Consider the following 25122-nt stretch of genomic DNA (forward strand, 5'->3'; position numbering starts at 1 on the left):
GATCAGTTCAGCTCAGTTGCTCAGTAATGTCTGACTCTTTGCTACCCCATGGACTGCAGCATGCCAGGCTTCCCTGTCCATCACAAACTCCTGGAATTTACTCAAACTCATGTCCATTGAGTCAGTGATGCCATCCAACCATCTCATCATCTGTTGTCCCCTTCTCCCCTTGCCTAATGAGTCAGCTCTTCACATCAGGTTGTGAAAGTACTGGAGTTTCAGCTTCAGCATCAGTCTTTGCAATTTAATATTCAGGACTGATCTCCTTTAGGATGGACTGGTTGGATCTCCTTGCAGTCCAAAGGACTCTCAAGACTCTTCTCCAACACCACAGTTCAAAAGCATCAATTCTTTGGTGCTCAGCTTTCTTTATAGTCCACCTCTCACATCCATATATGACTACTGGAAAAACCATAGCCTTGACTAGACAGACCTTTATTGGAAAGTAATGTCTCTTTCTTTTAATATGCTGTCTAGGTTGGTCATAACTCTTCTTCTAAGGAGCAAGCATCTTTTAATTTCATAGCTGGTCACCACCTGCAGTGATTTTGGACCCCCCCCCCCCAAATAAAGTCTGTCAGTTTCCATTGTTTCCCCATCTATTTGCCATGCAATGATGGGACCAAATGCCATGATCTTAGTTTTCTGAATGTTGAGCTTTAAGCCAACTTTTTCACTCTCCTCTTTCACTTTCATTAAGAGGCTCTTTAGTTCTTGTTCACTTTCTGCCATAAGGGTGGTGTCTTCTGCATATCTGAGGTGATTGATATTTCTCCCACAATCTTGATTCCAGTTGTGCTTCATCCAGTCCAGTGTTTCTCATGATGTACTCTGCATATAAGTTAAATAAGCAGGGTGATAATATACAGCCCTGATGTACTTTTCCTATTTGGACCCAGTCTGTTGTTCCATGTCTCGTTCTAACTGTTGCTTCCTGACCTGCATACAGATTCTTAAGAGGCAAGTCACGTGGTCTGGTATTCCCATCTCTTTAAGAATTTTCCAGATATTTTTCTCATTTAAATATTTTGAAAGAAAATTAAATATTTTAAAGATAATAACAATGTGATGTGTGACTTATAACATATTGTGTTAGGGAGAATTTAAAAGAATTGTCCCCCAATAACCATGCTGTAATCTCTGATACATTTGAATATTATAATATCAGTATCATTGTGTTATATTCTAATCTTATTCCAATGTTATATTTTACAGCATAGTTGACCTTGAGATAGGGAGGTTTTCCAATTGTACCTACCTATTCATAAGTGTACTTTTAAAAACAAGACATTTTTCTCCATCTGGTGGTTGAGAGGAAGATGCAGAGATTGAAAGCACAAAAAGATTTGATGTCCTGGTGCTGGCTTTGTAGATGGAGGGGTTCTTGTAGAGAGATTGGAGAGTAGTTACAAGGAGCTGAGAATGACTCCTTGTGTACCATCAACATGGTGGTTTGGAGCTGAGGACTTCAGCTCTAAAATCACAAGGAATGGAATTGTCAGTAAGAGGAATGAGATTGGGAAGAGACTCCATACAGATGAGAGTGCACTGGGCTTATATCTTGATTTCAGCCTGTGAGACCTCAAGTTGAAAATCTAGCCAGGTCATCCCAGACTTCTTATAGAACTGTGAGATAATAAATGGGTATAGTGTTAAGCCTCTAGTGCGTGAAGTCACTTCAGTTGTGTCTGACTCTTTGCGACCCTATAGACCCTAGCCTGCCAAGCTCCTCTGTCCCTGGGATTTTCTAGGCAAGGATACTGAAGTGGTTTGCCATGTCATCTTTCAGGGGATCTTCCCCATCCAAGGATCAAACCTGTGTCTCTTATATCTCTTGTAGTGGCAGGCAGACTTTTTACCACTAGCCCCACCCATCACCTAGGAGTTCATAGTAATTTGTTACGCAGAAAACTAGAAAATCAATATACATATGTAGAAAGTAATATACATATGTAGAAATAAAATATGTGACAAAACACAGAAACTGAAATGGGCAAATGAATGTGTACATTTGAAACAGAGGTTTTAGTTAATACTGTCAACAAAAGAGATAAATTTCAGTTATTGAAGATATTCAGTTAATTTAGAAAGACAGAAAATAAAAAACAAGAACAAATATCATGAGACAGATAGAAAAAAGAAGTGAGATGATAGGCTTAAACCTAACCATATCTATAGTTACATTAATTGTAAATAGACTAAACACCCCAGTTAAAAGGTAGAAATTTTGTATTTGACTAAAAGGAAGCTCTAACTATATGTTATCTACAAGAAATGCACTTTAAATACAAAGACACAGGAAAATAAAAAATAAAAGGTTGAAAAATAATATGTTAACAGTCAAAAGAAAAATGAAGTGGTTATAGAGTATATTAATAACATAAAGCAGATTTTGGAGCAAAGACAATTACTTGGGATAAAGCAGGTCATTACACAATAATAGAGGTGTCAATTTATCAGGAAGAAATAACATTCCTGAGGGCTCATGCTTTTAGTAAAAGAGCAGAGAGCTTTGCTTCAAAATATATGGAACAAAAACAGAACTGTAGGGAGATGTAGACAAATCCACAATTATAATCAGATATTTTAATACAATTATCTCAATAGTTGATAAAACAAGTAGACAGAAAACTAGTTAAAGTGTGTACTTTGAAAGACAATTAACCAGCATTTAACTAACTGGCATTTATAGAATACTTCATCAATTCTAGCAGTTTATTTTCAGATGCAGACATTTATTTTCAAGTGCATGTTGAGTATTTACAAAGATCATATTCTGGGCCCCAGAAGTCTTAGTATCTTTAAAAAGATAGTAGTCATCTGATGCGTGTTCTCTGGCCACTAAGTTAGAAATCAATAACAGAAAGATCTCTGGAAAATGACCAAATAGTTGGAAACCAAATGACACATTTCTAAATTACTCATGAGTCAAAGGAGAAATCAAAAGGGAAATTAGAAAGTACTGTGTAGTATACTCATTTTCACTATATTGATTCTTCCAATCCATGAACATGGTATATTTCTCCATCTATTAGTGTCCTCTTTGATTTCTTTCATCAGTGTTTTATAGTTTTCTATATATAGGTCTTTAGTTTCTTTAGGTAGATATATTCCTAAGTATTTTATTCTTTTCGTTGCAATGGTGAATGGAATTGTTTCCTTAATTTCTTTTTCTACTTTCTCATTATTCGTGTATAGGAATGCAAGGGATTTCTGTGTGTTGATTTTATATCCTGCAACTTTACTATATTCATTGATGAGCTCTAGTAATTTTCTGGTGGAGTCTTTAGGGTTTTCCATGTAGAGGATCATGTCATCTGCAAACAGTGAGAGTTTTACTTCTTCTTTTCCAATTTGGATTCCTTTTATTTCTTTTTCTGCTCTGATTGCTGTGGCCAAAACTTCCAGAACTATGTTGAATAGTAGCGGTGAAAGTGGACACCCTTGTCTTGTTCCTGACTTTAGGGGAAATGCTTTCAATTTTTCACCATTGAGGATAATGTTTGCTGTGGGTTTGTCATAGATAGCTTTTATTATGTTGAGATATGTTCCTTCTATTCCTGCTTTCTGGAGAGTTTTTATCATAAATGGATGTTGAATTTTGTCAAAGGCCTTCTCTGCATCTATTGAGATAATCATATGGTTTTTATTTTTCAATTTGTTAATGTGGTGAATTACATTGATTGATTTGCGGATATTGAAGAATCCTTGCATCCCTGGGATAAAGCCCACTTGGTCATGATGTATGTTCATGGATTGGAAGAATCAATATAGTGAAAATGAGTATACTACCCAAAGCAATTTACAAATTCAATGCAATCCCTATCAAGCTACCAGCCACATTTTTCACAGAACTAGAACAAATAATTTCAAGCTTTGTATGGAAATACAAAAAACCTCGAATAGCCAAAGCAATCTTGAGAAAGAAGAATGGAGCTGGAGGAATCAACTTGCCTGACTTCAGGCTCTACTACAAAGCCACAGTCATCAAGACAGTATGGTACTGGCACAAAGACAGACATATAGATCAATGGAACAAAATAGAAAGCCCAGAGATAAATCCACACACATATGGACACCTTATCTTTGACAAAGGAGGCAAGAATATACAATGGAGTAAAGACAATCTCTTTAACAAGTGGTGCTGGGAAAACTGGTCAACCACTTGTAAAAGAATGAAACTAGATCACTTTCTAACACCGCACACAAAAATAAACTCAAAATGGATTAAAGATCTAAATGTAAGATCAGAAACTATAAAACTCCTAGAGGAGAACATAGGCAAAACACTCTCAGACATAAATCACAGCAGGATCCTCTATGATCCACCTCCCAGAATTCTGGAAATAAAAGCAAAAATAAACAAATGGGATCTAATTAAAATTAAAAGCTTCTGCACAACAAAGGAAAATATAAGCAAGGTGAAAAGACAGCCATCTGAATGGGAGAAAATAATAGCAAATGAAGCAACTGACAAACAACTAATCTCAAAAATATACAAGCAACTTCTGCAGCTCAACTCCAGAAAAATAAACGACCCAATCAAAAAATGGGCCAAAGAACTAAATAGACATTTCTCCAAAGAAGACATACGGATGGCTAACAAACACATGAAAAGATGCTCAACATCACTCATTATTAGAGAAATGCAAATCAAAACCACAATGAGGTACCACTTCACACCAGTCAGAATGGCTGCGATCCAAAAATCTGCAAGCTATAAATGCTGGAGAGGGTGTGGAGAAAAGGGAACCCTCCTACACTGTTGGTGGGAATGCAAACTAGTACAGCCACTATGGAGAACAGTGTGGAGATTCCTTAAAAAATTGCAAATAGAACTACCTTATGACCCAGCAATCCCACTTCTGGGCATACACACCGAGGAAACCAGAATTGAAAGAGACACATGTACCCCAATGTTCATCGCAGCACTGTTTATAATAGCCAGGACATGGAAACAACCTAGATGTCCATCAGCAGATGAATGGATAAGAAAGCTGTGGTACATATACACAATGGAGTATTACTCAGCCGTTAAAAAGAATTCATTTGAATCAGTTCTGATGAGATGGATGAAACTGGAGCCAATTATACAGAGTGAAGTAAGCCAGAAAGAAAAACACCAATACAGTATACTAACACATATATATGGAATTTAGGAAGATGGCAATGATGACCCTGTATGCAAGACAGGGAAAGAGACACAGATGTGTATAATGGACTTTTGGACTCAGAGGGAGAGGGAGAGGGTGGGATGATTTGGGAGAATGACATTCTAACATGTATACTATCATGTGAATTGAATCGCCAGTCTATGTCTGACGCAGGATGCAACATGCTTGGGGCTGGTGCATGGGGATGACCCAGAAAGATGTTCTGGGGAGGGAGGTGGGAGGGGGGTTCATGTTTGGGAATGCATGTAAGAATTAAAGATTTTAAAATTTAAAAAATAAAAAACTAAAAATTAAAAAAAAAAAAAATAGAAAGTACTGTGAACTGATGAAAATGAAATCACAACATATGAAAATCTATCTATTGGATGCTACTAAATTAGTAGTTATAACAAAATTTACAGCACAAACCAAAGGAGAAAAAAGACATTCAGCTTGGAAAAGAAGAAATAAAACTTTTTATTTGCAGACAACTACTTAGAGAATTCAGTGTCTTAAAAAAGCTACTGGATCTAATAAATGAGTTAGCAAGGTTGCAAGATGCTTCCCATGAACTGCTAATTATAAAGAACTTGTCTACCAATGCAGGAGACATAAGAGACGTGGGTTTGACCTTGGGTCAGGAAGAGCCTCTGGAGAAGGAAATGGCAACTCACTCCAGTATTCTTGCCTGGAGAATCCCAAGGACAGAGGAGTCTGGTGGGGTACAGTCCAGAGGGTTACAAAGAGTCAGACATGACTGAAGTGACTTAGTACATAGAAAAAATTGTATAAGCTAGTAATGAACAATCAGAAATTGAAAAAAAAATCAAAAATATGAAAATACTTAGAGTTATATTTGACAAAAGATAAGACCTGAAATGTGCCAAACATCATTGAGAACTTAATAATGGAGAGATATACAGCGTTCATAGGACAGGAGAATCAATGCTGCCATGATGTCATCTCTCTTCAAAATAAGCTAGAAATTCAATATAATCCCAATCAAAATCCCCACACTTATACATATACATTGCAATATAATTATAAAATTCAAATAAAAAAATGAAGACCCAAAACAACCAAGATAACTTAGAAAGTAATATTGGAGGATTAACATTATCTGCTTCCAAGTTTTATAAATTAATATAATCAAGACAGTGTGCTAATGGTACACAGATGGACAAATAGGTAAATATAATAGGTCATACTGTGAAGATAAATTCACACATATATGGACAACTATTGTCACAAGGCAATTCAGTGGAGAAAGGCTGGGCTTTTCAACCGGTAGTGCTAGAACAATTGGATATTTATAAGCAAAGCAAAGGACTTTAATTCTTATCTTACACTACATATAAAGCTTAATTCAAAATGGACCATAGACTTAAATATAAGAACTAAAACTATAAGATGTCTAGAAGAAAATACAAGAAAAAATCTTTTTGACTTTACATCAGGCAAAGATGTTTTTAGACATGGCAACAAGGCCCAGTTTATAAAAGAAAAAAATTATATAGTTCTTTGGCCCATTTTTTGATAGGGTCGTTTATTTTTCTGGAGTTGAGCTGCAGAAGTTGCTTGTATATTTTTGAGATTAGTTGTTTGTCAGTTGCTTCATTAGCTATTATTTTCTCCCATTCAGAAGGCTGTCTTTTCACCTTGCTTATATTTTCCTTTGTTGTGCAGAAGCTTTTAATTTTAATTAGATCCCATTTGTTTATTTTTGCTTTTATTTCCAGCATTCTGGGAGGTGGATCATAGAGGATCCTGCTGTGATTTATGTCTGAGAGTGTTTTGCCTATGTTCTCCTCTAGGAGTTTTATAGTTTCTGATCTTACATTTAGATCTTTAATCCATTTTGAGTTTATTTTTGTGTGCGGTGTTAGAAAGTGATCTAGTTTCATTCTTTTACAAGTGGTTGACCAGTTTTCCCAGCACCACTTGTTAAAGAGATTGTCTTTACTCCATTGTATATTCTTGCCTCCTTTGTCAAAGATAAGGTGTCCATATGTGTGTGGATTTATCTCTGGGCTTTCTATTTTGTTCCATTGATCTATATGTCTGTCTTTGTGCCAGTACCATACTGTCTTGATGACTGTGGCTGACATACGGATGGCTAACAAACACATGAAAAGATGCTCAACATCACTCATTATTAGAGAAATGCAAATCAAAACCACAATGAGGTACCACTTCACACCAGTCAGAATGGCTGCGATCCAAAAATCTGCAAGCAATAAATGCTGGAGAGGGTGTGGAGAAAAGGGAACCCTCCTACACTGTTGGTGGGAATGCAAACTAGTACAGCCACTATGGAGAACAGTGTGGAGATTCCTTAAAAAATTGCAAATAGAACTACCTTATGACCCAGCAATCCCACTTCTGGGCATACACACTGAGGAAACCAGAATTGAAAGAGACACATGTACCCCAATGTTCATCGCAGCACTGTTTATAATAGCCAGGACATGGAAACAACCTAGATGTCCATCAGCAGATGAATGGATAAGAAAGCTGTGGTACATATACACAATGGAGTATTACTCAGCCGTTAAAAAGAATTCATTTGAATCAGTTCTGTTGAGATGGATGAAACTGGAGCCGATTATACAGAGTGAAGTAAGCCAGAAAGAAAAACACCAATACAGTATACTAACACATATATATGGAATTTAGGAAGATGGCAATGACGACCCTGTATGCAAGACAGGGAAAGAGACACAGATGTGTATAACGGACTTTTGGACTCAGAGGGAGAGGGAGAGGGTGGGATGATTTGGGAGAATGCCATTCTAACATGTATACTATCATGTGAATTGAATCGCCAGTCTATGTCTGACGCAGGATGCAGCATGCTTGGGGCTGGTGCATGGGGATGACCCAGAAAGATGTTATGGGGAGGGAGGTGGGAGGGGGGTTCATGTTTGGGAATGCATGTAAGAATTAAAGATTTTAAAATGTAAAAAATAAAAAACTAAAAATAAAAAAAAAAGAAAAAAATTATAAATTGAACCTAATCAAAATGAAAAACTTTAGTATTTTGAAAGACTCTGTTAAGAGAACAAATAGAGAAGCCACAGACTGGCATAAAATATTTGCAAATAATATCTAATAACAATTTCATATTCAGAATATATAAACTACTCTTAAAATCCAAAAATAACACAAACCCAATTTAAAAAATGGAAAAAAACTTGAAAAAACACTTCACCTAAGAAAATTTACTAATGGCAAAGAAATACATGAAAAGATGTTCAACATCATCTGTTATTTAAGATGTGTGTTTGTGCTTAGTTGCTTAGTTGTGTCCGACCCTGCGACCCCATGGACTGTACCCGCCAGTCTCCTCTGTCCATGGGGATTCTCCAGGCAAGAATACTGGAATGGGTTGCCATGCACTCCTCCAGGGGATCTTCCCAACCCAGGGATCCAACCCAGGTCTCTGGCTTTGTAGGCAGATTCTTTACTGTCTGAGCCACCAGGGAAGCCCATTATTCAAGAAGTGCAAGTTAAAAGGACAATGAGATTTTAATGTGAACCTGTTAGAATGGTTAAGATTAAAATGTCTAACAAGTGTTGATAAGGATGTGTGGGGGCTGTAATCCCTTATCCCGCTGTTGCAGATGTAACATGATGCAACCTCTTTGGAAGACAGATTGGTAGGTTGAATAATGGCTACTCAGAGATGTTCATATCTTAATGCCCAGAACCTGTGAGTAGATTTCATCATAAAGAAACTTTGTAGATGTGACTAAGTGAAAGATCTTAGAGATCCAGGAGATTATCATATCCACATGAGTATAATATAATCACAAAGATGTCCTTATAAGAGAGAGTCAGGAGAATAAGAGTCAGTAGTAAGATGTGTGATCACAGAAGTAGGAACTTAAGAGTCCTGAGAGAGGCCAAGAACCTAGGGAACACAAGCAGATGAGCAGTTAACAAAGGAAAGCAAATAAATTTTCCCACAAATCTTCCAGTAGGAACAGTCTGGCTAACACTTTAACTTTGAAATTTTGACCTCTAGAGCTATGAGATAAATTTGTGTTGTTTTTAAGCCACTGATTTTTTTTTTTTTGGTAATTTTTTACAGACGCAATATGATGTGCAGATGCTTTAATGTTAAGCATCTGACCTAGAGGTAACCTAGTCTTTCCTCCCCTAGATATTTATGCAAGAGAAATGAAAGCACATGCTCATCCAAAAACCTAGACGTGAGTGTTTAAACTGCTTTATTGAGTGCAGCATTTTCACAGCATCATCTTTTAGGATTTGAAATAGCTCAACTGGGATTCCATCATCTCCACTAGCTTTGTTTGTAGTGATGATTTCCAAGGCCCACTTGACTTCACATTCCAGGATATCTGGCTCTAGGTGAGTGATCACACCATCATGATTATCTGGGTCATGAAGATCTTTTTTGTACAGTTCTTCTGTGTATTCTTGCCACCTCTTAATATCTTCTGCTTCTGTTAGGTCCATACCATTTCTGTCCTTTATCGAGCCCATCTTTGCATGAAATGTTCCCTTGGTATCTCTAATTTTCTTGAAGAGATCTCTAGTCTTTCCAGTTCTGTTGTTTCCCTCTATTTCTTTGCACTGATCACTGAGGAAGGCTTTCTTTTCTCTCCTTGCTATTCTTTGGAACTCTGCATTCAAATGGGTATACCTTTCCTTTTCTCCTTTGCTTTTTACTTCTCTTCTTTTCACAGCTGTTTGTAAAGCCTCTTCAGACAGCCATTTTGTTTTTTTCTGCATATCTTTTTCTTGGGGATGGTCTTGATCCCTGTCTCCTGTACAATGTCATGAACCTCCATACATAGTTCATCAGGCATTCTGTCATTCAGATCTAGTCCCTTAAATCTATTTCTCACTTCCACTGTATAATCATAAGGGATTTGATTTAGGTCACACCTGAATGGTCTAGTGGTTTTCCCTACTTTCTTCAATTTAAGTCTGAATTTGGCAATAAGGAATTCATGATCTGAGCCACAGTCACCTCCCAGTCTTGTTTTTGCTGACTGTATAGAGCTTCTCCATCTTTGGCTGCAGAGAATATAATCAATCTGATTTCGGGGTTGACCATCTGGTGATGTCCATGTGTAGAGTCTTCTCTTGTGTTGTTGGAAGAGGGTTTTTGCTATGACCAGTGCATTCTCTTGGCAAAACTCTATTAGTCTTTGCCCTGCTTCATTCCATACTCCAAGGTCAAATATGCCTGTTACTCCAGGTGTTTCCTGACTTCCTACTTTTGCATTCCAGCCCCTTATAATGAAAAGGACATCTTTTTTGGGTGTTAGTTCTAAAAGGTCTTGAAGGTCTTCATAGAACCATTCAACTTCAGCTTCTTCAGCATTACTGGTTGGGGCATAGGCTTGTATCACCGTGATATTGAATGGTTTGCCTTGGAAATGAACAGAGATAATTTTGTCATTTTTGAGATTGCATCCAAGTACTGCATTTTGGACTCTTTAGTTGACCATGATGGCTACTCCATTTCTCCTAAGGGATTCCTGCCCACAGTAGTAGATATAATGGTCATCTGAGTTAAATTCACCCATTCCAGTCTATTTTAGTTAGTTGATTCCTAGAATGTCAGCATTAACTCTTGTCATCTCCTGTTTGACCAATTCCAATTTGCCTTGATTCATGGACCTAACATTCCAGGTTCCTATGCAATATTCCTCTTTATAGCATGGGACCTTGCTTCTATCACCAGTCACATCCACAACTGGGTATTGTTTTTGCTTTGGCTCCATCCCTCATTCTTTCTGGAGTTATTTCTCCACTGATCTCCAGTAGCATATTGGGCACTTATGACCTGGGGAGTTCCTCTTTCAGTATCCTATCATTTTGCCTTTTCATACTGTTCAAGGGGTTCTCAAGGCAAGAATACTGAAGTGGTTTGCCATTCCCTTCTTCAGTGGGCCACATTCTGTCAGACCTCTCCACCATGACCCGCCCATCTTGGGTGGCCCACCCAGCATGGCTTAGTTTCATTGAGTTAGACAAGGCTGTGGTCTGTGTGACCAGATTCGCTAGCTTTCTGTGATTATGGTTTTAGTGTGTCTGCCCTCTGATGCCCTCTCACAACACCTACCATCTTACTTGGGTTTCTGTTACCTTGGACGAGGGGTATCTCCTCATGGCCACTCCTCCTGACCTGGAATGTGGAGTAGCTCCTCTCGGCTCCCCTGTGCCAGCACTCAGTATGCCAGCAAATTTGGAAAACTCAGCAGTGGCCACAGGACTGGAAAAGTTCCATTTTCATTCCAATCCCAAAGAAAGGCAATGCCAAAGAATGTTCAAACTACTGCACAATTGCACTCATCTCACACGCTAGTAAAGTCATGCTCAAAATTCTCTAAGCCAGGCTTCAGCAATGAATGAACTGTGACCTTCCAGATGTTCAAGCTAATTTTAGAAAAGGCAGAGGAACCAGAGATCAAATTGCCAACATCTGCTGGATCATTGAAAAAGCAAGAGAGTTCCAGAAAAACATCTATTTCTGTTTTATTGACTATGCCAAAGCCTTTGACTGTGTGGATCACAATAAACTGTGGAAAATTCTGAAAGAAATGGGACTACCAGACCACCTGACCTGCCTCTTGAGAAACCTATATGCAGGTCAGGAAGCAACAGTTAGAACTGGACATGGAACAACAAACTGGTTCCAAATAGGAAAAGGAGTACGTCAAGGCTGTATATTGTCATCCTGCTTATTTAACTTCTATGCAGAGTACATCATGAGAAACGCTGGGCTGGATGAAGCACAAGCTGGAATCCAGATTGCCGGGAGAAATATCAATAACCTCAGATGTGCAGATGACACCACCCTTATGGCAGAAAGTGAAGAGGAACTAAAAAGCCTCTTGATGAAAGTGAAAGAGGAGAGTGAAAAAGTTGGCTTAAAGCTCAACATTCACAAAACGAAGATCATGGCATCTGGTCCCATCACTTCATGGAAACTAGATGGGGAAACAGTGGAAACAGTGTCAGACTTCATTTTCTTGGGCTCCAAAATCACTGCAGATAGTGATTGCAGCTATGAAATTAAAAGATGCTTACTCCTTGGAAGGAAAGTTTTGACCAACCTAGATAGCATATTAAAGGGCAGAGACTTTGTCAACAAAGTCTGACTAGTCAAGGCTATGGTTTTTCCAGTGGTTATGTATGGATGTGAGAGTTGGACTGTGAAGAAAGCTGAGTGCTTAAGAATTGATGCTTTTGATCTGTGGTGTTGGAGAAGAGTCTTGAGAGTCCCTGGGACTGCAAGGAGATCCAACCAGTTCATCCTAAAGAAGATCAGTACTGGGTGTTCTTTGGAAGGACTGATATGAAGCTGAAACTCCAATACTTTGGCCACCTCATGTGAAGAGTTGACTCACTGGAAAAGACCCTGATGCTGGGAGGGATTGGGGGCAGGAGGAGAAGGGGATGGCAGAGGATGAGATGGCTGGATAGCATCACCGACTCGGTAGACATGAGTTTGAGTAAACTCCAGGAGTTGGTGATGGACAGGGAGGCCTGGCATGCTGCAATTCTTGGGGTCGCAAAGAATTGGAGACGACTGAGTGACTGAATTGAACTGAACTGAACTGGTTTATAAATGATAGACAAAACCTGGAAAAATGGTCAAATATGAAAGGTAAATGAAAAAACGGATCATGGTAATCCAGATAATGGAATGTGGAGCTAAGCAGTAAAAGTTAAAACAAAGAAACAAACAACTGTGACAATTTTCCCAAATTGATGAATCTCAGAATAATTATGATGAATAAAAAAGTCAGGAAAACAGTGTACTTATGAAAAGATGCCATTTTAAAAAATTCTAGAAAGCTCAAGCTAATCTACAATAATCAGTACTTGCTTGAATGGTAAGGAGGGAGAAAACAGGGAGGATTGAAAGGGAGAGATTATAAAAGGTCATAAGAAAACTTTTGGACCAATGGATATTTTCATTGTCTTGGTTATGGTGATGGTTCCAGAGGAATATATATCATTAAAACATATCAAAATTTTCTTTAAATATAGCTTATTATTGTGTGGGAATTACACCTAAATCAGAGCAGCAACAGCATCAAGAAAATACACCTCAGAGGGTTGTTGTGAAGCTTAAATAAGAAGCTATGCATATCACTTGCTATAACTTCTGGCACATAGTAAGAACTCAGTAAATTTTTGCCATTATTATTTTTTTACTTCAGAGGATGGAATGGTAGAACAATAATTGATTGTGAATTAACTAGAATCTTTTGAAATAAATATCAAGGCCAACTTTCTCACAGTTGTTACTGGAGAGGAAAGTGAGGATGAGACTTACTAAGTATAGCATTTTATTAAATACCCTGCACAAAATTATGATGAAATCGGGATGTGGCTTGATAGCAGTCTTTTTTTTTGTTTTTCAAGTAAGAGCTGTGGAATCCTTTCTTATTCTTGATTTATAAACTTTACTTAGTAACTGGCAAAGGGGTCTATTGTTTTATGAGGTTTATAGTAGTTGCTTAACAAATATCTGTCAGATTGAATTAATGAATTAATCATTAACTAACTGAATTAATCATCATCTCATCTCTGTAATTCAGGAACTTGAAATTCATGGCCATGTGTACTTTGTAAGTTAATTAACTTCCATGCAATCTGGGGGATTCCTTGCCTCAGGGTACTTAGTCTTCCCTGATGTGAAATATTTAGGTGACATAGACAGGAAGCAGTGACTTATGAGGAGAGCATGCCTGGGGAACTCCAGAAAGTGTCAGGGGAGTGTCTAGGAGAGGTGGAGCTGGGTTGGGCCAGGGCTGACAGTGTACTTTCATTTCCCATGGTTTCCACATGTCCTTTCCTGAGTAGAGAAGACTCTTCAAAAAATACATTCTTATGTTTTCTTCCCTAGTTCTTGTTCTTGTGGGTTAAGAGCTGAGTTCTTCTGGGTGGCATGATAATTCTTTCTTCTTTATTTTGTCTATCCCTGAAGTTAGTGAAGTCACTCAGTCCTGTCTGACTCTTTGTGACCTTGTGGACTGTAGCCTACCAGGCTTCTCTGTCCATGGGATTCTCCAGGCAAGAATACTGGAGTGGGTTACCATTTCCTTCTCCAGGGGATCTTCCCGACCCAGGGATCAAACCCAGGACTCCTGTATTGGAGGTAGACGCTTTAAACTCTGAGCCACCAGGGAAGCTAATCTGTCTCTAAATATGGCACTGAGCTGGTTACATGGATAGATTCCATACAGAACTATTTTTATAAATCATCATAGTCATGAGAGTATATTACTTAGTCAAATCCCAAAGTAGAAGAGTTTTTGACACTGGTCGAGTTTAACATCTAAGTGAGGATAGGAATTTAGATTTTAGTCTTCTTTAGGGTTGAGTGAAAACCTTTTTTATACTGACAACAGCTATGGTATGGTATAGAGTATGGTAGGTATGGTAGGCTATGGTATAGAGTATAATCTTAAAAAAAAGGCAATTTTCTGATTATAAAGGTACTACAAGAACAAGATACTTTTCATATATAATTAGCATATGAAAGATGTCCATTATCATTAATAATCAGGGAGATGAAAATCAAAATCACAGTGAGTTACCATAGCATTGACAAATTTCAATCCAACAATTTCAAGTGTCAATGAGGGTGCAGAACAACAAGAACGTTTTCATCCTGCAGGTAAGAGTGTATGTGAACTGATGGCAGTCTCTCTCTCTTTTTCTAATTGTCTGCAATTCAGGAGACCCAGGTTTGATCCCTGGGTTGGGAAGATCCCCTGTAGAAGAGAATGGCACCCCACTCCAGAATTCTCGCCTGGAGAGTTCCATAGACAGAGGAGCCTGGTGGACTATAGTCCATGGGGTTGCAAAGAGTTGGACATGATTGAGTGACTAAAACACATAGTTGATTTGCAATGTTGTGTTAGTTTCAGGTGTATAGCAACATGATTTATATACACATACACATGCATATTTTTTCCAAATTTTTTCTTATAGGTTATTATAAAATATTGAATATAGTTCCCTGTGCTATACAGTAGTTCCTTGTTGGTATCTATATACAATAAATATATAGTAGTGTGAAGATATGTGTACCCCAATGTTCAATGCAGCACTATTTATAATAACCAAGACATAGAAGCAAAATCGACAGATGAATGGATAAAGGAGATGTGGTATAGTAAAAGAGAATGAAACAGTGCCATTTGCAGCAACCTAAGTGGACCTGGAGAGTATCATACTAAGTGAAGTCAGACAGAGAAAGATAAATACCATATAATATTGTTAATATGTAGACTCTAAAAAAAAATACAAATGAAGTTACATACAAAACAGAAATAGATACACAGACATAGAACACAAACTTATGGTAAAGGGCTATTGGGGGGCAGAGGGATAATTTAGGAGTTTGCAGCAACCACTTTGAAAACAGTTTGGTATTGTTGAGTAAAGTTGAATTTGGATGACCTCTGTGACATAGCCATATCATTCCTAGCTTCATAATCCAAGGAAACTCTTTTTTTGCATGTGTGTACCAGGATGTAATGAGAAATAGCAAACTACCTCACTGAAAGAATCCAAAAATTCATCTCAAGAAAAATGGAGAAATAAATTGAAGTATGTTCAAACAGCAGAATACTACACAGCAGTGAAAATAAGTGAACTATAGTGGCATGCATCAACATGAGTAAACCTCCAGAACACAAAGTTGATGGCAAGAAGAAGGTCATGGAAGAACACATAAGTAGAGGCAGCATTCCTTTTTTGGACATGTTAAATGTGAAGTGCTGACTGAAGGTACTGGTGGAAATATCCAGATTATGGGTAGAAATGCATATTTGAAGCTCAATATTCAGATAGCGTGTTTAGGTGAAAGCTAATCCATTAGTGAGAATAACAGAGGAGAGGGTAAGGTTGGTGATGGGAACTGTTATAAAAAACTGAATTTAGTGAGTGGAATAATGAAATCAAAAAGGCAGGTTAGAGATGTAGGAAAAAGAAAATGTAGTGTCTGAAGCTAAAGGAAGAGTCAAGACAAGCTACATAATTAGTAGGGCTTAGCGGAAAATGAAATTATGGGACTCCTGTTAAAAAAGTGTTGAGAATTTAAAAACAGAGACAAAAGAGTCCTAAACTGCATGCAGAGTCTTTCTAAGTGTGGGACACTGAGTGACTGCACAGATTGCATGTCTCAGAGGCCAATCCTGGGAAAAACTCTTGGGACTTGCAATCAATATGGTGAAGCACATGAGGATTCAGAAAGAAGAATGAGGAAAAAAAAATATATTAAAATCCTTTTTTGCTTTTCTGATTTTGAAAGTAATACTCATTAAAGCATATTTGTAAAAGCATGGTATGTGAAGTCGCTCAGTCGTGTCCGACTCTTTGTGACCCCATGGAATGTAGCCTACCAGGCTCCTCCCTCCATGGGATTCTCCAGGGAAGAGTACTGGAGTGGGTTGCCATTTGCTCCTCCAGGGGATCATCCTGATCCAGGGATCGAATCTGGGTCTCCTGCATTCCAGGCAGATGTTTTAACCTCTGAGCCACCAGGGAAGCCCGAAAAATATGTAAAAAGTATTTATAATTTGACTTATTTATCAGTAATCTTTAATCTGATAACTTCTAACATTTTGGTAGTTTTTTCCCCACTTACTTTCTGAACAGACATACACATTAACATGTTTGTTAGTGTTAGTGTTAGTCACTCAGTCATGTCTGACTCTTTGCAACCCCATGGACTGCAGCCCGCTAGGCTTCTCTGTCCATGAAATTCTCCAGGCAAGAATACTGGAGTGGGTTGCCAATTCCTGCTCCACAGGATCTTCCCGACCCATGTCAACACTTTAAATAACACAAATTGAGACCATATTCTATAATTTCGTTACTTAAAATTTTTTAACATTCTATCAAGGGAATTTTCTCATGTCTTTGAGTGTTCTTTGAGAAAATGATTATTAATAAAAAAGATTATTTGACTAAGCTGGTCACTGTTGACCTTGGCGAGGTTCAGTTCAGTTCAGTCGCTCAGTCATGTCCGACTCTTTGAGACCCCATGAATCGCAGCAAGCCAGGCCTCCCTGTCCATCACCAACTCCTGGAGTTCACTCAGACTCACATCCATCGAATCAGTGATGTCATCCAGCCATCTCATCCTCTGTCGTCCCCTTCTCCTCCTGCCCCCAATCCCTCCCAGCATCAGAGTCTTTTCCAGTGAGTCAACTCTTCACATGAGGTGGCTAAAGTACTGGAGTTTCAGCTTTAGCATCATTCCTTCCAAAGAAATCCCAGGGCCGATCTCCTTCAGAGTGGACTGGTTGGATCTCCTTGCAGTCCAAGGGACTCTCAAGACTCTTCTCTAACACCACAGTTCAAAAGCATCAATTCTTCGGCACTCAGCCTTCTTCACAGTCCAACACACTCTTTTATTTTATTTTATTTTAATTTATTTTATTTTAATATCCATACATGACCACAGGAAAGACCATAGCCTTGACTAGACAGACCTTAGTTGGCAAAGTAATGTCTCTGCTTTTGAATATACTATCTAGGTTGGTCATAACTTTTCTTCCAAGGAGTAAGCATCTTTTAATTTCACTGCAGTCACCATCTGCAGTGATTTTGGAACCCCCCCCAAATAAAGTCAGCCACTGTTTCCACTGTTTCCCCATCTATTTCCCATGAAGTGATGGGACCAGATGCCATGATCTTTGTTTTCTGAGTGTTGAGCTTTAAGCCAACTTTTTCACTCTCCACTTTCACTTTCATCAAGAGGCTTTTTAGCTCCTCTTCACTTTCTGCCATAAGGATGGTGTCATCTGCATATTTCAGGTTATTGATATTTCTCCTGGCAATCTTGATTCCAGCTTGTATTTCTTCCAGTCCAGCGTTTCTCATGATGTACTCTGCATATAAGTTAAATAAGCAGGGTGACAATATACAGTCTTGACGTACTCCTTTTCCTATTTGGAACCAGTCTGTTGTTCCATGTCCAGTTCTAACTGCTGCTTCATGACCTGCATACAGATTTCTCAAGAGGTAGGTCAGGTGATCTGGTATTCCCATCTCTTTCAGAATTTTCCAGTTTATTGTGATCCACACAGTCAAAGGCTTTGGCATAGTCAACAAAGCAGAAATAGATGTTTTTCAGGAACTCTCTTGCTTTTTCCATGATCCAGGGGATGTTGGCAATTTGATCTCTGGTTCCTCTGCTTTTTCTAAAACCAGCTTGTACATCAGGAAGTTCATGGTTCACGTATTGCTGAAGCCTGGCTTGGAGAACTTTGAGCATGACTTTACTAGCATGTGAGATGAATGCAATTGTGTGGTAGTTTGAGCATTCTTTGGCATTGCCTTTCTTTGGAATTGGAATGAAAACTGACCCTTTCCAGTCCTGTGGCCACTGCTGAGTTTTCCAAATTTGCTGGCATATTGAGTGAAGCACTTTCACAGCACCATCTTTTAGGATTTGAAACAGATGCACATAAATGAGGAATAAATGGAAGTTGAAGTTGGAGGCATCAAGCATAGACACTTTTCCACTTGATGGCTGCAAGAAGACACAGGAAGTATGGTATCTCATGGAGATAGGATGGTTGAGGGAACTTTGTATGAGTGTGGGAGACCTGGATGTAATTGTTGGCTGAGAAAGGATGCCAGAGGTGGGTGTGATGATGAATAGAATACATTCTTGGAGGAGTTGGGCAAGGAATGGACACATGTAATGGACACAGCAGTAAAAAAATCCCTTCCTCTAAAAAAGAATAGGATGGATTATGCTGAAAATTTGAAGTGTGGAGAAGAGAAAGCTATTACATTTACATCATATAGAGCATTATTAAGAAAATGGAAGATGATGAGGTAGGTAGACTTTGACATTACTGATAACAATTTGATTCAGTGTAAGTAATAGAGGCTTAGTCAGAGATAAATTCCAAAATTGTGAATAGAAGTGCAGGCCCAATCGAGGCCAGATTTTGGAATGAAAAGAAGTGACTCAAATTCAAAATTTTCTTCAGTAATATTCAGCAGCCTGATAGGAGTGTGGAGAAAGTAGATGACAGTTTGCTCAGAACTGGAGCTTGCCAAGGCCAGTGTTATGGAAAAAGGAAACATAAAGGATTTTGGAGTACTAAGAAGGATCATATTAACTTGTTCATTATGATAGCCACAGAGGGCTAAAAAGGCAAATAAAGAAAGAACTGAGGTAAGGGAGGAATGAACAGGTTGAAAGCTGTGATGAGGGTGACTGAGCAGCAATTTCAGTAGCTATGGAAAGGTAAGAAGGATACATAATAATCAAAGAAGGGAAATCTTGACTTAAAATCTTGTAAGCTGAATAACAGATCCAAAGGTAAATGTGGGTGGGTGCTTCAGTGAAGGTGCAGAGGTGGTGTAAAAATACTGAGGCTGATGCATGCTGCGATTCATGGGGTCGCAATGAGTTGGACACGACTGAGTGACTGAACTGAACTGAACTGATGTGTGGAGAGCACCATTCATATGGACATTGAGATGAACAAGGTGTTGACATGAATCAGTTGAGAGAAGACTGCAAGCCAAAGGCTAAACTATCAAGAGAGTTACTGGTGGGTCTAGAGGTTGGTGGAAAGCAGCAGCAAGGAGGGAACAAGGAGTCAACAGGAGAGGCATTGCTGAGAGCTGGTGTTAGAGGGAAGGTGTGGCAGTGGCTGGACGAGGTCAGAAAATGTTGCTTCCTAAATTAATGTAATTCTGAGAAGTGGTGGACGGAGACACTGCTGGGGAGTTTTGATGTTGGTCAGTGTCATGGGAGGAATAATCCAAGAGAAGCCTGAGAATGTAGGTGAGCTAGTTCACAATCAACTCATTTTCACAGAGCACAATGTTGAGCATTGTCTTACATATCTGAATGTCTACAGGGAGTCTTGTATCCATATCTATTTCCAATCTCTATCTTTACAGTACCTCCACTATATCACCATTAAACACCCTTTTCATTTGATATTCTTCAAGTCTTTAAAGTCTCCCAAATTTTCACTACATTGTTATGATGAGTGACAAGAAAGACTTTACCAGACAGGTTAAATGAGTTGGCCAGAATAAAAGAGATAGTATTGAATGTGGGAAAGAAAAAGATAATAACAAGAGACACTGGTGATTACAATAAGGAACTCAAAACACACCTCAAGTTGGTGACAAGCATAGATGAGTCTAGAACTCTCACACTTTGTCTTTATTTCTCCCTTTGAGGTATCTATGCAATTTTGGCAATAAACAGAAAACAAGATTTTTCTTATGCACTTTATGGTGTGTGTCTGCTGTCTTTGATGTTCAAGGGAAATCATTGCCTTTAATCATAAGAGTTGAAAGCCAGATATAACAAAGTAAGGAAATGGAATTCTTGAACAGTTGTTCATTTTTACCTTGTTCTTTACATTTAAGCATGTATTAGCTATCATTGTTTGAACTGCAGGTTAGCATCCTCTCTATATTTGTCCTTTATTTTCTTACTCCAAGATACTTTTGAGTATGGGTTTATAAAAATTTTTCAAGCAGTGCTATGTAACCTAGGAACAAGAATAGAGAAATTATATGCAAGAGATAACAAGGGTTGGGAGTTTGTAAATGTATTGCCCTTTTCTGTTTAAAGAACATTTAAAATTTTGGTTTGAATGAATTGTAAAATATGAGCATTTTTAAACTATATACCTTTTAAAATTAGGTTATAAAGTCTATGTCACCAGATAAAATATCTTGAAATTTAGAACTACTAAAAGATTATGTGGTATGAGAAATACCTATAAACTGAGGAATTCATAGTACATATGATTTGGCATACGTACAGGGACTAGATACAGTTATTTGATAGGTTTTTCAATAAAATAGTAAACCATGGAGAACATAGACAAAAACAAAAAAAATCAAACTGTTCAAAGCATTTCATATTTTTTTTACAGTGATGTCCAATGGGATCCACATAGCTGTTAAAAAAAGGAAGATTTTAACTGGTGAGTCACTAATCAGTTATCAAGTGTTTCTTGATGGATTATTATGTGATAGACATTGAGCTAGAAAAAAACTTATTCCTGTAGCATTAGAAAGCATCACTATGAACAAAGCTAGTGGAGGTGATGGAATTCCAGTGGAGCTATTTCAAATCCTAAAAGAAGATGCTGTGAAAGTGCTTCACTCAATATGCCAGCAAGTTTGGAAAAGTCAGCAGTGGCCACAGGACTGGAAAAGGTCAGTTTTCATTCCAATCCCAAAGAAAGGCAATGCCAAAGAATGCTCAAACTACCACACAATTGCATTCATCTCACATGCTAGTAAAGTCATGCTCAAAATTCTGCAAGCCAGGCTTCAGCAATACATGAACCGTGAACTTCCAGATGTTCAAGCTGGTTTTAGAAAAGGCAGAGGAATCAGAGATCAAATTGCCAACATCCGCAGGATCATGGAAAACACAAGAGAGTTCCAGAAAAACATCTATTTCTGCTTTATTGACTATGCCAAAGCCTTTGACTGTGTGGATCACAATAAACTGGGGAAAATTCTGAAAGAGATGGGAATACCAGACCACTTGACCTGCCTCTTGAGAAACCTGTATGCAGGTCAGGAAGCAACAGTTAGAACTGGACATGGAACAACAGACCGGTTCCAAATAGGAAAAGGAGTATGTCAAGGCTGTATATTGTCACCCTGCTTATTTAATTTATATGCAGAGTACATCATGAGAAACGCTGGGCTGGATGAAGCACAAGCTGGAATCAAGATTGCTGGGAGAAATATCAATAACCTCAGATATGCAGATGACACCACCCTTATGGCAGAAAGTGAAGAAGAACTAAAAAGCCTCCTGATGCAAATAAAAGAGGAGAGTGAAAATGTTGACTTAAAGCCCAACATTCATAAAACAAAGATCATGGCATCTGGTCCCATCACTTCATGGGAAATATATGGGGAAACAGTAGAAACAGTGTCAGACTTTATTTTTTTGGGCTCCAAAATCACTGCAGATAGTGGCTGCAGCCATGAAATTAAAAGACACTTACTCCTTGGAAGGAAAGTTATGACCAACCTAGACAGCATATTAAAAAGCAGAGACATTACTTTGCCAACAAGGGTCCATCTAGTCAAGGCTATGGTGTTTCCAGTAGTCATGTATGGATGTGAGAGTTGGACTATAAAAAAAGCTGAGCACCGAAGAATTGATGCTTTTGAACTGTGGTGTTGGAGAAGAGTCTTGAGAGTCCCTTGGACTGCAAGGAGATCCAACCAGTCCATCCTAAAGGAGATCAGTCCTGAGTGTTCACGGGAAGGACTGATGTTGAAGCTGAAACTCCAATACTTTGGCCACCTGATGTGAAGAGCTGACTCATTTGAAAAGACCCTGATGCTGGGAAAGATTGAGGGCAGGAGGAGAAGGGAACGGCAGAGGATGAGATCGTTGGATGGCATCACCAACTCAATGGACATGAGTTTGGGTGAACTCCGGGAGTTGGTGATGGACAGGGAGGCCTGGCATGCTGCGGTTCATGGGGTCTCAAAGAGTAGGACACACTGAGCAACTGAACCAAACTGATTCCTAGCAGAATTTACAATTTAAGAGAGACAAAGCACATAGACACTTGAATCAAAAACTGAGGAAAGAAACTCATTAAAGACACTTAAAATATACATGTGAAGACACAAGACATGTAAAGAGATTAAAATACTTGTTTTCTGATTGGGTTCCAAGAAATTGGAGCAATTGAGTTTGTCAGAGATTTCTGTTATATTTTGATTGTCAATTCCAAAAGGCTGAGTTTTACTGACTTTGTCTTCCCATATTATTGTTATTATTATTGCTAATTTTAAAGTTGACCATTTTGACCTTCATTTATACATGACACTTGCCATGTTAGCATCATGGAGTCACAGATTCTCTGAGCATCAATAAATTCGAGGCCACATAGTTCTGGAGATGAGGGCTCTGAATTTCAGAGAGGTGTGACTAGCAGTTAGTTGGAGAGACAAGACTTCTCTAGGGATCCAGAGCATCCCCTAAGGTTTTGGTCCCTAGACTGTAACTAGTGCAGAGATGTGGGGAAGTTGTCCTTTTGTGACTATAGAAGGAAGAGAGGGATAAGGGAATTAAAGTCTACTCTTCAGGTAACTAGGGGAGGAAAACTAGATATTGATGAGAAGAACTACCATCAAAAAGATACTAAGGGGACTGGAAGTCCTAGATCCTGATTTGGCTACAGTTTCCAGGACGGGACTTAAGCTAATGGAAGTCAAGAGAGTTATCAATATTTGTATTGAAATAAACGATCAACTAAATGTTAAGGAAAAGGTACTAAAAGCTTTGTCCTTTGGTATTTATTTTTTTTTCAGATTGTCAGCTTTGAAATGTCTGTTCTGTATGTTAATTACTTATATATTTTAAAAAAGAGCTCTATCTTATCATACCAAACAAGAAAGCAGAATTATTTCCATCTCAGGTAAACTATACCTGAAGTATGGTTAGTAGACAGAAAGCCAAGAGATATGATAGGGAGACTTGGGCAAAAACTTCTCTAGTTTGGTAAAATGAAAAAAGAAGCCAAGATTATTTCTATTACTCAGGCCATAAAGACATCAATATCATCTTGTGGCTTCTTAATTTAATCAAAGACACAGTTCATTAGGAGACAAATAACCTCTTAAGTAATAGTAGAAATATTGAAAAATAGCTATAGTTTATTGAGCACCCACTCTTTACCAGATTTGCCTCATTTGCTTCGTATATATCTTTTTTAAATTAACTTTTTATTGAAGAATCATTGCTTTATAGAATTTGGCTATTTTCTGTCAAACCTCAACATGAATCAGCCATAGGTATACTGAAACTTTTGAAACTTCCTCCCATCTCCTTCCCAATCCCACCCCTCTAGGTTGATACAGAGCCCCTGTTTGAGTTTCTTGAGCCACAGAGAAAATGCCCATTGGCTAATGTAAGTTTCCATGCTACTCTTTCCATATATCTTACCCCCTCCTCCCCTCTCCCCATGTTCATAAGTCTATTCTCTATGTCTGTTTCTCCATTGTTGCCCTGTAAATAAATTCTTCAGTACCATTTTTCTGGATTCCATATATATGTGTTAGAATACGGCATTTATCTTTCTCTTTCTGACTCCCTTCACTATGTATGGTAGGTTCTAAGTTCATCCACTTCATTAGAACGGACTCAAATGCATTCCTTTTTATGGCTGAGTAATATTCCATTGTGTATATATGCCACAACTTCTTTATCCATTCATCTGTCAATGGACATCTAGATTGCTTCCATGTTCTAGCTATTGTAAACAGTGCTGCAATTAACAATGGGATACATGTGTCTCTTTAAATTTTGGTTTCCTCAGGATATATGCCTAGGAGTGGGATTGCTGGGTCGTATGATGGTTTTATTCCTAGTTTTTTAAGGAATCTCCATACCATCTTCCATAGTGGCTGTATCAATTTACATTTCCATCAACAGTGCAAAAGTGTTCCCTTTGCTCCACAACTTCTCCAGCATTTATTGTTTATACTTTTTGATGAGGTCATTCTGACTGGTGTGAGGTGATATTCCATTGTAGTTTTGATCCTTGATTTGCATCTCTCTAATAATGAGTGATGTTGAGCATCTTTTCATGTTTGTTAGCCACATGTATGTCTTTGGAGAAATGTCTGTTTAGGTCTTTTCCCACTCTTTGATTTGGGTTGTTTGTTTTTCTGACATTAGGTTGTATGAGCTCCTTGTATATTTTGGAAATTAATCCTTTGTCAGTTGTTTCATTTGCTATTATTTCCTCCCATTCTGAGGGTTGTCTTTTCACCTTGCTTATAGTTTCTTTTGCTGTGCAAAAGTATTTAAGTTTAATCAGGTCCCACTTGTTTACTTTTGTTATTTCTGTTACTCTAGGAGGTGCATCATAGAGGATCTTACTTTGACTTATGTCATCGAGTGTTCTGCCTATGATTTCCTCTAAGAGTT

The 25122-nt window shown here is 38.2% G+C and overlaps 1 long non-coding RNA gene across 4 annotated transcripts in view; it reads left to right on the forward strand.

The window, feature by feature from the left end:
• LOC138419496 (uncharacterized) overlaps positions 1–25122 on the forward strand; it is a 374854-nt gene that overhangs the window by 104431 nt on the left and 245301 nt on the right. For all 4 annotated transcript variants that reach the window (XR_011248993.1, XR_011248994.1, XR_011248990.1 and 1 more), the window contains one exon: positions 21083–21133. This is a non-coding gene — a long non-coding RNA (uncharacterized lncRNA). The remainder of the gene's footprint in view (positions 1–21082; positions 21134–25122) is intronic.

This window comes from Ovis canadensis, chromosome 1, assembly GCF_042477335.2.
Source record: "Ovis canadensis isolate MfBH-ARS-UI-01 breed Bighorn chromosome 1, ARS-UI_OviCan_v2, whole genome shotgun sequence".
Taxonomy (NCBI): domain Eukaryota; kingdom Metazoa; phylum Chordata; class Mammalia; order Artiodactyla; family Bovidae; genus Ovis; species Ovis canadensis.